We start from the raw sequence: 10,948 nt of genomic DNA, 5'->3' as shown, positions 1-10,948 counted from the left end.
GAACATCCAGCTGAATCTAATCTACATCTACCACAAGTTGGAATGCCAAAAGTAGAACAAAAGAAGCAAAAGCAACTTCCCTTGATGAATAAAAAGCAAATGATTCTATAGAATGGTTTATATTGTGTTGGAATACCCGCTGAATCCAAATATACAACAGTAATCTTATTTGAATGAGCCCTTTCCATTCTTATCATCATTTCACCATATCAAAAGTAGTAAAAGTTTCTTCCAGGAGAAAAGGAGAATCAATTTTAACGTTTTATGCAAGAAAAAATTGACCTACAACCGTAGGTTAAACAGGGAAAATCCACAATTACCACCAACCTCATCATCAAAATTACGACAATTTCCTTTTATCGAACATGAACAGAACTAGAAAACACACTCTCAAACAGCAAAAACAGTTGATATAGAATATGTAATGATGAATTTATGTTAGTAATTTGGGGGCAACAGCAACACATGCAGTTGTACTCGATCACATTCGTGCAAACAATCAATGACCTATTTTACATTCTTCAAATAAAATTGAAGATAGAAGTGAGTTTATGATAAAATGAAGCATAATCAGTAACGGAGAAGACCAGAAAAATCGTAAATAAATAAGAATTAAAACAGAGGAAGTTCAAACATACCGTTTTAAGAACTCTAATTAAGCTCATCAATGGAGTCACAAGCAGCTATAAAATTGGATTGAACAAAGACCCAAAATTCAAAAAAGTGGAAGCACTAAGAAAAAGCAAAATGAAAAAGGGATAACAACGTTACCAACGTCGAATGCATGGATTGATTTATTAGATTTATTTATTTTGGTTTATTTGTTCTTGAAATTACTGATAATTTAATGAGTTTTTTTTCGACCGTTTACCCAAATGCTTACCCAGTAAGCGCTTACCGATAAGAGTCAACACTATGATTTGTTTTGATGCGTGAGATTTTAGTACATCAAAACATATCATGCAACAATTTACTGGGTAAGAGTTGTCATTCTCACTTACCGGGTAAGACTCTTCATCTTTCTCATCGTTCTTACCCTCTAAGATTTTTTTGCCCTTTTCATCTTCATCCGATGAGAGAATTTATCTGATAAGCACTTACCAAATAAGTGTTTAGTAAACGGCTCTTTAATTGGTTTTGGATTATTCAGTTCAACAAAAAGTAGGGATGTACAAAAAACTATCAATATGTGAAACTCGTCCAATTCAACCCACTAACAACTCAATTAAACCCAAACCGTCCACCCGCCAATTAGGAGGGTTGAAATTGGGTTGCGCTTAACTCAACCCGCCCAACCTGCTGCTAATATATAAACTTTATAAAATTTTATTTTTATATATATGTTAATAATGTATAATTTTTATTGATATTATGTTTGTATTTTATTTTAGCTAAATGTATAGGTTACCAAAAGATATTCATGATCAAAGAATGATGACAAATAATCTAATTAATAAGAGAAAATTATTGAAATTTTTTTTGCAGCAGCAACAAGTTGATATGTTGAAGAACATGAATGATATTGATAGATATTTGATTGACGAATCCATCAATCCAAATCCCCCGTCATTTTATGTTGTGCTTTAATGGAAAGAAAATGTTTAGTTATAACATTTCGCTACAACAGCATTAGATCTTATAGAATGCCTAAAATGTATAAGTGTCCTAATATGATATTTTATAGGACGAAACAAGAAAATTGTCATATCTAAAAGAGTTACAATATGTTTATAGGATGATTTTAGGCGTCTTAACAAATTCTACGACACTTTTAAAATAAAGTGTCGTATTAGTCATTTTATACGACACGACTTGAAGAAACGTCACATGAACATAGGTGTTCTATAAATAGATGAGTTTACGGGACACTTCTCAAAAGAATTTTATAAAATAACTAATACGACATTTTATTTAAAGATCATTCTAAAACACTTGTTGAAACATCCAAATGTGTCCTATAAACCTATTGTAATTTTTTTAGATAGGATGTTTTATAGTATGGTCTATAAACTTGTGTTTTATGAATAATTTAATTCGTCAAATTTATGTAACTATTAACCCGCTAACTCAAGCCAATCTGCCTCAATCTGCAAGGGTTGGGTTATACTTTTGAATGAGTTGGGTTGAGTTGAGATTTTCCTAAACCACCATAATTGCAAATTTATGTAAAAATGTTGTAAACCGTCCAACCCAACTCGCATACACCCTAACAAAAAGAGTTTTTAATTCTCAGATAATTTATAAATATATTAAATATATATATATATATATATATATATATATATATATATATTAAAGGAGAAACCAAGCATAATGAGGTGACACATTCTAATACTTAGAACTCCCCCTATCTTTTTCTCATTTTTTTGATTTTTTTAAATGTTGAATATGTTAAAGACTTTTTTGCCCCTGGATGAGAAATATATAGCTCATAATTCACTGGGTTATTTTTGTAATTTTATATACCCAAGTTTAACCTCCAACTCTTGATTTGCTCTTTCATTTACTTTCTTTTATTTCTTAAATGAAATTTGTTTTTTAAAGTTTCAATAATAAACAAAATAAAATCCTAGAAAATCATTTGGTGAAGGATGAAGAATGTGAGACTTGAAGAAGAATTCAAAGATTTTAAAAGGTATATAGAAATTATATTCATTAAAAATGTGATTTGTTATTACATATTTATTTTTCAATATTGTTGGATTTGTTGTTATCATAGGATATATATGATTGTATTTATGATTAAATCATATAAATTGTGTTTATGATTTGATCATATAAATTTGAATAAAATTTTGATATTTTGTAATCACAAGATATGATAAACTTTTTTCGAATTTAAGCTTCATTAACAATAGCTATTTATAYACGTGATTGATAATTTAAATTTTGACTACTTCATGATTTTTTCAATTGACAAAAATCATTTCGTGAGTAATGAAGAAATAAAAGTTGAAGAAAACTTAATTTTTTTTAAAATGTATGTAAAAATTATATTATTTATAAAATGTGATTTGTTATTACATATTTTTTCTTTCAATATTGTTGGATTTGTTGTTATCGTAAGACATGATTGTGTTTGCGATTTGATCATATAAATTCGAATAAAGTTTTGATAAGTTATGATTACAAGATATTATAAAAAACAAATTTAAACTCCATTCACAATAATCATCAATAAGGTTGTTTTGGTAATTTTAAAAAGCTTAACCTCCAATCTTTTCCTCTTCATTTTTGGAGATGAAACCTCTAAACATTTTCATGTGTTCATCCATGATTTGTCAATGTTTTTATAATATTAAATAAGTTATATTATTCTATCCCTAAATGATAAATATGTATTCCATTATAAGAAGACTTTTTTGACCTCTTTCAACTTAATTAGCTTTAACCTTCACATTACATAACTTCATAGGGACATTCATTATGTTATTTTCATCTTTTCATCTACTAATTAAAATAAACTTGTTGGACCTGTAAATTCAGCTTTGATAATGATCTGTTACTCTGAATGAACTCTAAGACGATTAAAGTGCAGCGGAAACAAATATAAGAACAAAACAGAGTAATTAAACCAAGAACACACAGTTAAGATGATGAATAAGATGAACACAGGAGAATAGCTTCAAAGGTTTTTCAATTCATTCAATTGAAAATAAGACGATTACAATACGGAAGCACACTGATTACAAAGGCCTTAGCCGCTATTTATACTAGTTCCTAACGACCTTACTGACAAGATCTTGACACGTGAAATCATCTAAGTCGTCCAAATAAAGTCGATTAAGTCCTAGTCACGTGAGAAGCACATGCAGCTAACAACCTTTGAAAAACAGTAGAACAAGATCTTCACAGAAGACGAAATCCGCAGACCCTCTGTGAGTCATCCCAGAGGCTCTGCTGTAATTGACTTGTATGATCTTATTGTCAGAGGACCATTTTCCAGAACCTCTGTGAGAGACATCAGAGGTTCTGTCACATTTTACTTGTACGATGAAACAGCTTCTGTTGCTAGTCCTTTGTTGTCTTCTGTGGAAGATACCCTTCTGTCAACACTTGCAGAATACTTTTTCTATACTTTTACAAGAGATGAATAATAAAGCTAACAAAACTTACAATAAATTGTGTGGCACATTGTCACAAAATGATTTTTAAAAGAGATTTTCTCATTGTTTTTAATTTATGAAATGTTAAATAAGTTAAATATTTTTTTATGTATGAAAATGTGTATTTCATTATTTTCTCCAAAATAATTTTCCAAGCCATAGATGTCCTTAATTGAGCATTTGACATCATTATTTTATATAAATCTAAAAGTAAAACATGAAGTATCTTATGTGACACTTTATGGAAAAATTATTTCATAATTCATTTTTTTTCAAATTTTTAGATTTATTTTGGATTTATTTTGTTGGTTATATTAATTATCTTTCATTAACTCATAAATGTTCTAAACATTTCGTTTTCTATTCCATTTTTTATCTCATCTACATATTATATCTCATTTAACGTTTTTTAAAGCAAATAAATACACATACAAATATCACATTTTATTTTGTTTTTATATGTGTATTTGTTTGTTTTTATTAAATTATTTAAATTATATGATATATGTTCTTTGTTTTATTATGCCTAAAATTATTTAAATTATATGATATATGTTCTTTRTTTTATTATGCYTAAAATTATTTAAATTTGTTTAAAGTTTTATTTATTTATTTATATAATATCATATTTAAAATACATAATGAAAAAATAATATTTTTTATTGGGTATAAACTGATTTTGCTATGCAACGGGATTAAAGACTTTGTATGAAAAAGATAAAATTTTAATTTTTTTATAAAAGATTGTCCTGTTTAATATTTTGGAGAGTTTAATTTAATGATGGTTTAAAGTTTTAGTTATGTATTTAGAATGATTGATCGTAACAATATCAGCAATTGTGAGGATGACAACATGAACAATAAAAATATGAAGGTCAATAAATTAATCATTATATTTATATTCTATAACTCTAATAAAATAAAATGATATATGCATGAACTGACATTATAATATTTTAACATTAGTTTGATTTTTTTTTCTAAAAAATTATCGTCACCGTGCAACGCACGGTGCAAAAAACTAGTATAAAATTATATTCGAACCAAGGAGGGAAACATTTTTTTTTAATATAATAATTCTTTTAAGATTTTAAAAACAATTTATAAATTTAAAATATTAAAAATATTAAAAAAAATTACAATAATAGATCACGAGGTTTGTTGAAACTTCGGTTTTCGTCCCTAATGTTTGGAAATTGGAAAGATGGTCATTAAGATTCCATTTTTGTTGCGGTTTTGGTCCATTGTCGTTAGAGTCGTTAGGTGGTGTAGTTAAGTGAGGGGCATTTTAGTCTTTTATTTTTTACTTTTTTTATTAAAAAAGTTGTGTACAAATTCCTTACAACATGTGTAAAGTTTCAAAGCATTTATTAATAAATAAAAAAAAAAAAAAAAAAACAAGTCCCGCCTAACATCTTAATCGGCTTACATACCACTGTTCCATCAGCTCCTCTGACAACTCAGTTCTGACCATCACAACTCCAACCATCGTGACCATCACAATCTTCCCCTTTCATCATTGTCACCTTCCTACACTCTCTTTTTCGCCTCTTTCCATTATTACATCATCCCCCCCCCCCTTTATGCAACCCTAGAGAAGATGTTGACGATACTTTTAAATCAGTACATATCTAACTACTATTAAACCCAATAATAAACGACTTGTATTAATTTCAAACCACCATTAAAGCAAAAAAAAAAAATGAAGCTTCAACAACAGTGATTTCTTGTTCTTGATTTTTATTGGTTATACGACAGTATTCTGTCTGTAACTTGTAGGTGTGTCAAGATCTTCACTTTAAGGAGAAGAGAGACTACTTAGAAGGAAGATGAAGAGAGAGAGATGGAACTGTTGAGTTCTTCTACAACCAGTAAGTTTGACAGATCATTCGATCGTCCTATGCAGCTTAATCTTCATGGGGTGTTAATTTATGTTTCTCTTTCTTTGTTTTAATAACTATTCTAATAAGTTGTACATATGCTATAAGAACTTGTAACACTGTTTTTTTTTAATAAATAAATGCAAAAAGACCAAAATACCCTTCACTTAACAGTAATAGCTAACGCACCTAACCATGATGGACCAAAACCGTGAAGAAAATGAAACATTGATGATCATCCTTGTAATTTCTGACCGACGAAAATCAAAATTTTCAACAGACCTCATGGATGGTTTTTGTAATTCACTCAAAAAATAATAATATGATTCTTATTCAATTTAATAGAAAAAAAACATACAAAAGCAAAACCGTATAAAACTAGAAATCGAATAATCTGAAACGTTTAACCAAACAGATAAATTATTCCATTTCAGTTTTTTCTCTTTTTAACAACCCTAAATTAAAGATAGACTTAGACCATTGACCGAGTGAAATGGAAATTTCAAGGCAAAGGGAAAGGTGACAAAAGGAGTAAAGGGAACAATGAGTGACTTGGCTCCAACACCACCTTTCTTTTAGTGGAACCATACTCCTTTTAAGTTAAATAATTGGGTGTTTATATATATATATATATATATATATATATATATATATATATATATATATATATATATATCGAGGAGCGATCAAATAAAAACCACTCCAATTTGTAAAAATCGTAAAAACCACTCTCATCCATCGTAATCTTATGAAGTTTTTTTATGAAATTGTTTAATCTTATGAAATTGTTTCATATGATGAAGTTGTTTCATATATGGTTATGAAATTATTTCATATACTACTTAATGAAATTTTAATGAAACAGTTTCATGTATTTCTCTAAAATTAAAATAATGAAGATGATAATATCCATGATTAACACCCTCCACAATAAAAATGGTTAATCAACCTCTCATAATTACAAAAAAAAAAAAAAATGAACAAAATGAAAAATTATGATTGGTTGAATAAGGTTTTTAGGGTTTTTACAAATTGAGTGTTTTTTATTTGAATGCTCCCCTATATATATATGGTTGGGTTCATGTGAGACCAAAAGTTTTTTATGAGACACGTAAGACCAACTTATGTTAATTGATCAACTTTATAAGCTAATGATTTAATGGTCTAAAGTTGCACGGTGACAATTTTGTGATTCTTGAGAAGTCTCGTGTCAATTTTATGATTATGAATGTTCAGATTGTAAATCTAATCTAAGGGTTGAGAATTAGTCTTACAGGTCTAATGAAAAACCTTTGGTTTTACATGATCCCAAGTCTATATATATATATATATATATATATATATATATTACAGGTCTAATGAAAAACCTTTGGTTTTACATGATCCCAAATCTATACATATATATATATATATATATATATATATATATATATATATATATAAAGAGAGAGAGAGGGGGAGAGGTGGGTTATTATATAATCATTTACATTTGTACAATCAATACAACTCAATCTTAACCGTCCATTTAATTTGATGAATATATGATTTCATAGAAGTTTTGATTGTTTTTTAATATACAGTTTTGATCATTATTAATCAATCTTATTTATCTTTCATAAATATTCAAATCATAATAAATGAACTCACATCATTTCTATAAATATTTCAATTAATTGGGTTGCATTGGTTGTACAAATGAACATGGTTGCATTTGAAATATACCCTATATATATAAATATATATATATATATATAGAGAGAGAGAGAGAGATGAGCGATCAAATGCAAACCACCTAATTTGTACAAACCGTGTAAACCATCTTCATTCGTCGATTTCATTGTTTAATCTTATGAAAATTTTTCATGAAATTGTTCATATAATACTTAATGAAATTTTAATGAAACTGTTTCATGTATTTCTCTAAAATTAAAATAATACCCATGATTAACACTCTCCACAATAAAAATGATTAATCAACCTCTCATAATTACAAAAAAAATAAACAAAATGAAAAATTATGATTGGTCATTTGATTGAATGAGATTTGTACGGTTTGTAAAATAAGCTTTCTTTCTCTCTCTCTCTCTCTCTCTCTCTCTCTATATATATATATATATATATATATATATATATTCCTTTTATCTATTGCTTTGTAAAGTGTGACATATTCAATATCCTTACCGAGTCATTGTATTTTTAAGATGAATTAAAAGCCCGTAAAGTCGTTCGATGTATTTTTAGCTGGATTCCATAGTTTCAAGAGGATTTTTTAAGTTTGTTGGTAGCTTTCGAGAGATTTTTAAGTTTCTTTTTTGTTAACTTCGAAAGATTGTTTTAGGTTTTTGGTTGACGTTTCTTGTATTTTCCAATATTAAAGACTACCCTTTAAAGTTTAGCGGACACACATTTCATGCTCCAAAAAAGTTCTACCTGTGAAAATAAGTTGAACTTGTGCACAAGAGCGAGGTCCGCCCCTATTTATAAATATAAAAAATATTATTTTCATGATTATGTTTTTTAAAAGAAGAATCACCCTACATATTTCATTTTTTAGATTTATAAAACATCTTCAATATACTCTTCAAAAATTTATTTGAAATTAAGAATTAAAATATAAAACTTTTAAAAGCATATTACAATATTATTAAAATATTATTTCTCTTTTCTAAATATTTAATTTCAAGATTTTCTTATTGATGGAAGTATAATTTTTAAAAAAACTCTCTCTCACGGTACTCATTTTTTTTTTAAATTCTCTAAATTTAGAGAATTTCACAGATCCAACACAAGCCGACTCACGATTTATACCTGATTATAAAGCCTTGGCCATTTCGAGGGCGGGCCATGGATATCATCAGAAAGATCTATATGTATCTTAAAAGATCATGTAAGAAACACTTTTCTTTTCATCACTGTAGTTTTGCTTCTTGCTCTAAAAACTAGGAAAGTCTTGTCAGAAATTGCTGATTGGCTTGGTCTGATCAAGAAAGACACGAGACTCTTTGGGCATTGCTCGACTCTTCCCCTCTTGATTTGCGTTGAGGCTATCATTCATATAGAGCCTTCCTCTGGTCTCGCTTTTGCACCTATTTGTTTGCAACACGACAAGACAACCCAGGAGCAGTAGAAAGTTACCATAATCTAGCAGGGGTTTATCTATCACCCAAAATTCTCAAAGTATCAATTTTCTCCATTTTGGACACTGACTTGTTTACTAGGGTGGTTGAAAACACTGATATCTATTATTTTTCGTAAAAGAATTTGAAAACAAATTACTCAATATGAAGTATTGTGGCCTCTTGTGAATAGCTCAGTTGACAAAGAGGTGGAATGACTTTGCTTAAGTACAAGACATGTCATGGGTTCGATCCCCGCCAAGCGCTAGCCTCAACCACTGAGTGTGAAAAAAAAAAAAGCATGCCCCCTCAAGTTGGTGTCTTTGGAGGTGGATTCTCTGTAGGGACCGCTTGGAGTTGTCGGTAATCAACTTTTTACTCAAATATTAAGTATTGGGATTGTCTATGACTGAATAGTTCTTTTTAAATTCAATTTTAAACTTATTAATGCATATGTAAAAAAATATTCATATATAAATAAGCATCAGGATTGCAAAAGAAATCGCGGTTCTAACTTTTTCTAATTAAATTGCATATGAATTAAATAATCTAGATTAAAATATTTTTTTTAAATAAATATGATATATTATTTTCAAGATAACTATTTTGTTTGTAAGAAAATGTAACACTTCTTATTTTATTTTGTTCAAAAAAATACATATCTTTTAAGGGCTTTTTAAAATGTTAGCGGAAAAAATTGTGATCTATAAGTTTTCTTAATATTGTTATGTAAACGAATAATTTAAAAAAATATAATTAATATAATATATTTATATGTCAAGTAATTTTTTTAAACACGTATTCTTTAAACGAAAATATATTTTTTTGATAAAAAAAAACATTGCAATTCTTATTTTCTTTTTTCAAAAACATATATTTTTGTTAAAATATTAGCGAGATAAATTGTGTTATATTAGTCTTCTTAGTATTCATATATTAATGAATAGTTCACAATTTTTCTAGTTCATTTAATATATTTATTAAATAATATGTTGAATAAAAAAAATCAAAGTATAATGATGTAATAATAAATGTCATGTCACAAACTTGTTATTCATCATAAATATTGTAAGATATTCATCATGAAAGTGTGATTCATGATGAATAACACGTTCACATTCATATTCATCGTGAATATGTGATTCATGATGAATAACACTTCCATATTCATCAAAAATGTGTTATCAATGATGAATATTTATTCAAAAAGAGACAGTTGATGCGTTGTTGACGATTCTAAATTCTTAAATCAACTTTGAGTTCCGAACACGAACTTCTCTCCCATGAGACTTATCCACTTTGTCACCTATAACTCTGTTTGAAATCGTACATGTCGGCAAAGCAATAATTTACAGATAATGTTATCGTTCCCCACTCTATCTTTTTTCGTTTCTTTTTTTCCTTTTCCAAGAAAGTGGTTTTCACACTCGACGTATGGAAGTGTGAAACGTGAATTTGTAACATTTTCTTTTCTTTAGCCTCTGACTTATAAAGCCCGGGTCTCGTGTGGTGCACCCTTTTAACTTATTTTCGTAAGTGATTTCTTTTGGGGAATGAAAGGTGCACCCGGTAAACTTTGAAGGATGCTTCAGGATATTAGAAAATACAGGAAACATCAATCAAAAAACTTAAAAATCCCTTAAAATCAACCAAACATTTAAAAAAACCTTCAAAACTGTAGAATTCAGCTGAAAACACATCGGACTGCTTTAAAGCCTTTGATCCACCTTAAAATGTACCTTCTCGACAAAAATTCTTATTTTGTTGAGTTTTTTTTAATTCTTTTTTGAGTATTAAGTCTTATATTCCTTTTTGAGAATTTTTTTCCTTGAATTTAAATCCTTGA

The sequence above is a fragment of the Cynara cardunculus genome, assembly GCF_001531365.2.
Source record: "Cynara cardunculus var. scolymus isolate 2C chromosome LG 1, CcrdV1, whole genome shotgun sequence".
NCBI lineage: Eukaryota > Viridiplantae > Streptophyta > Magnoliopsida > Asterales > Asteraceae > Cynara > Cynara cardunculus.
The sequence above is the reverse complement of the archived record's forward strand: the minus strand, read 5'-3'. Positions refer to the sequence as shown.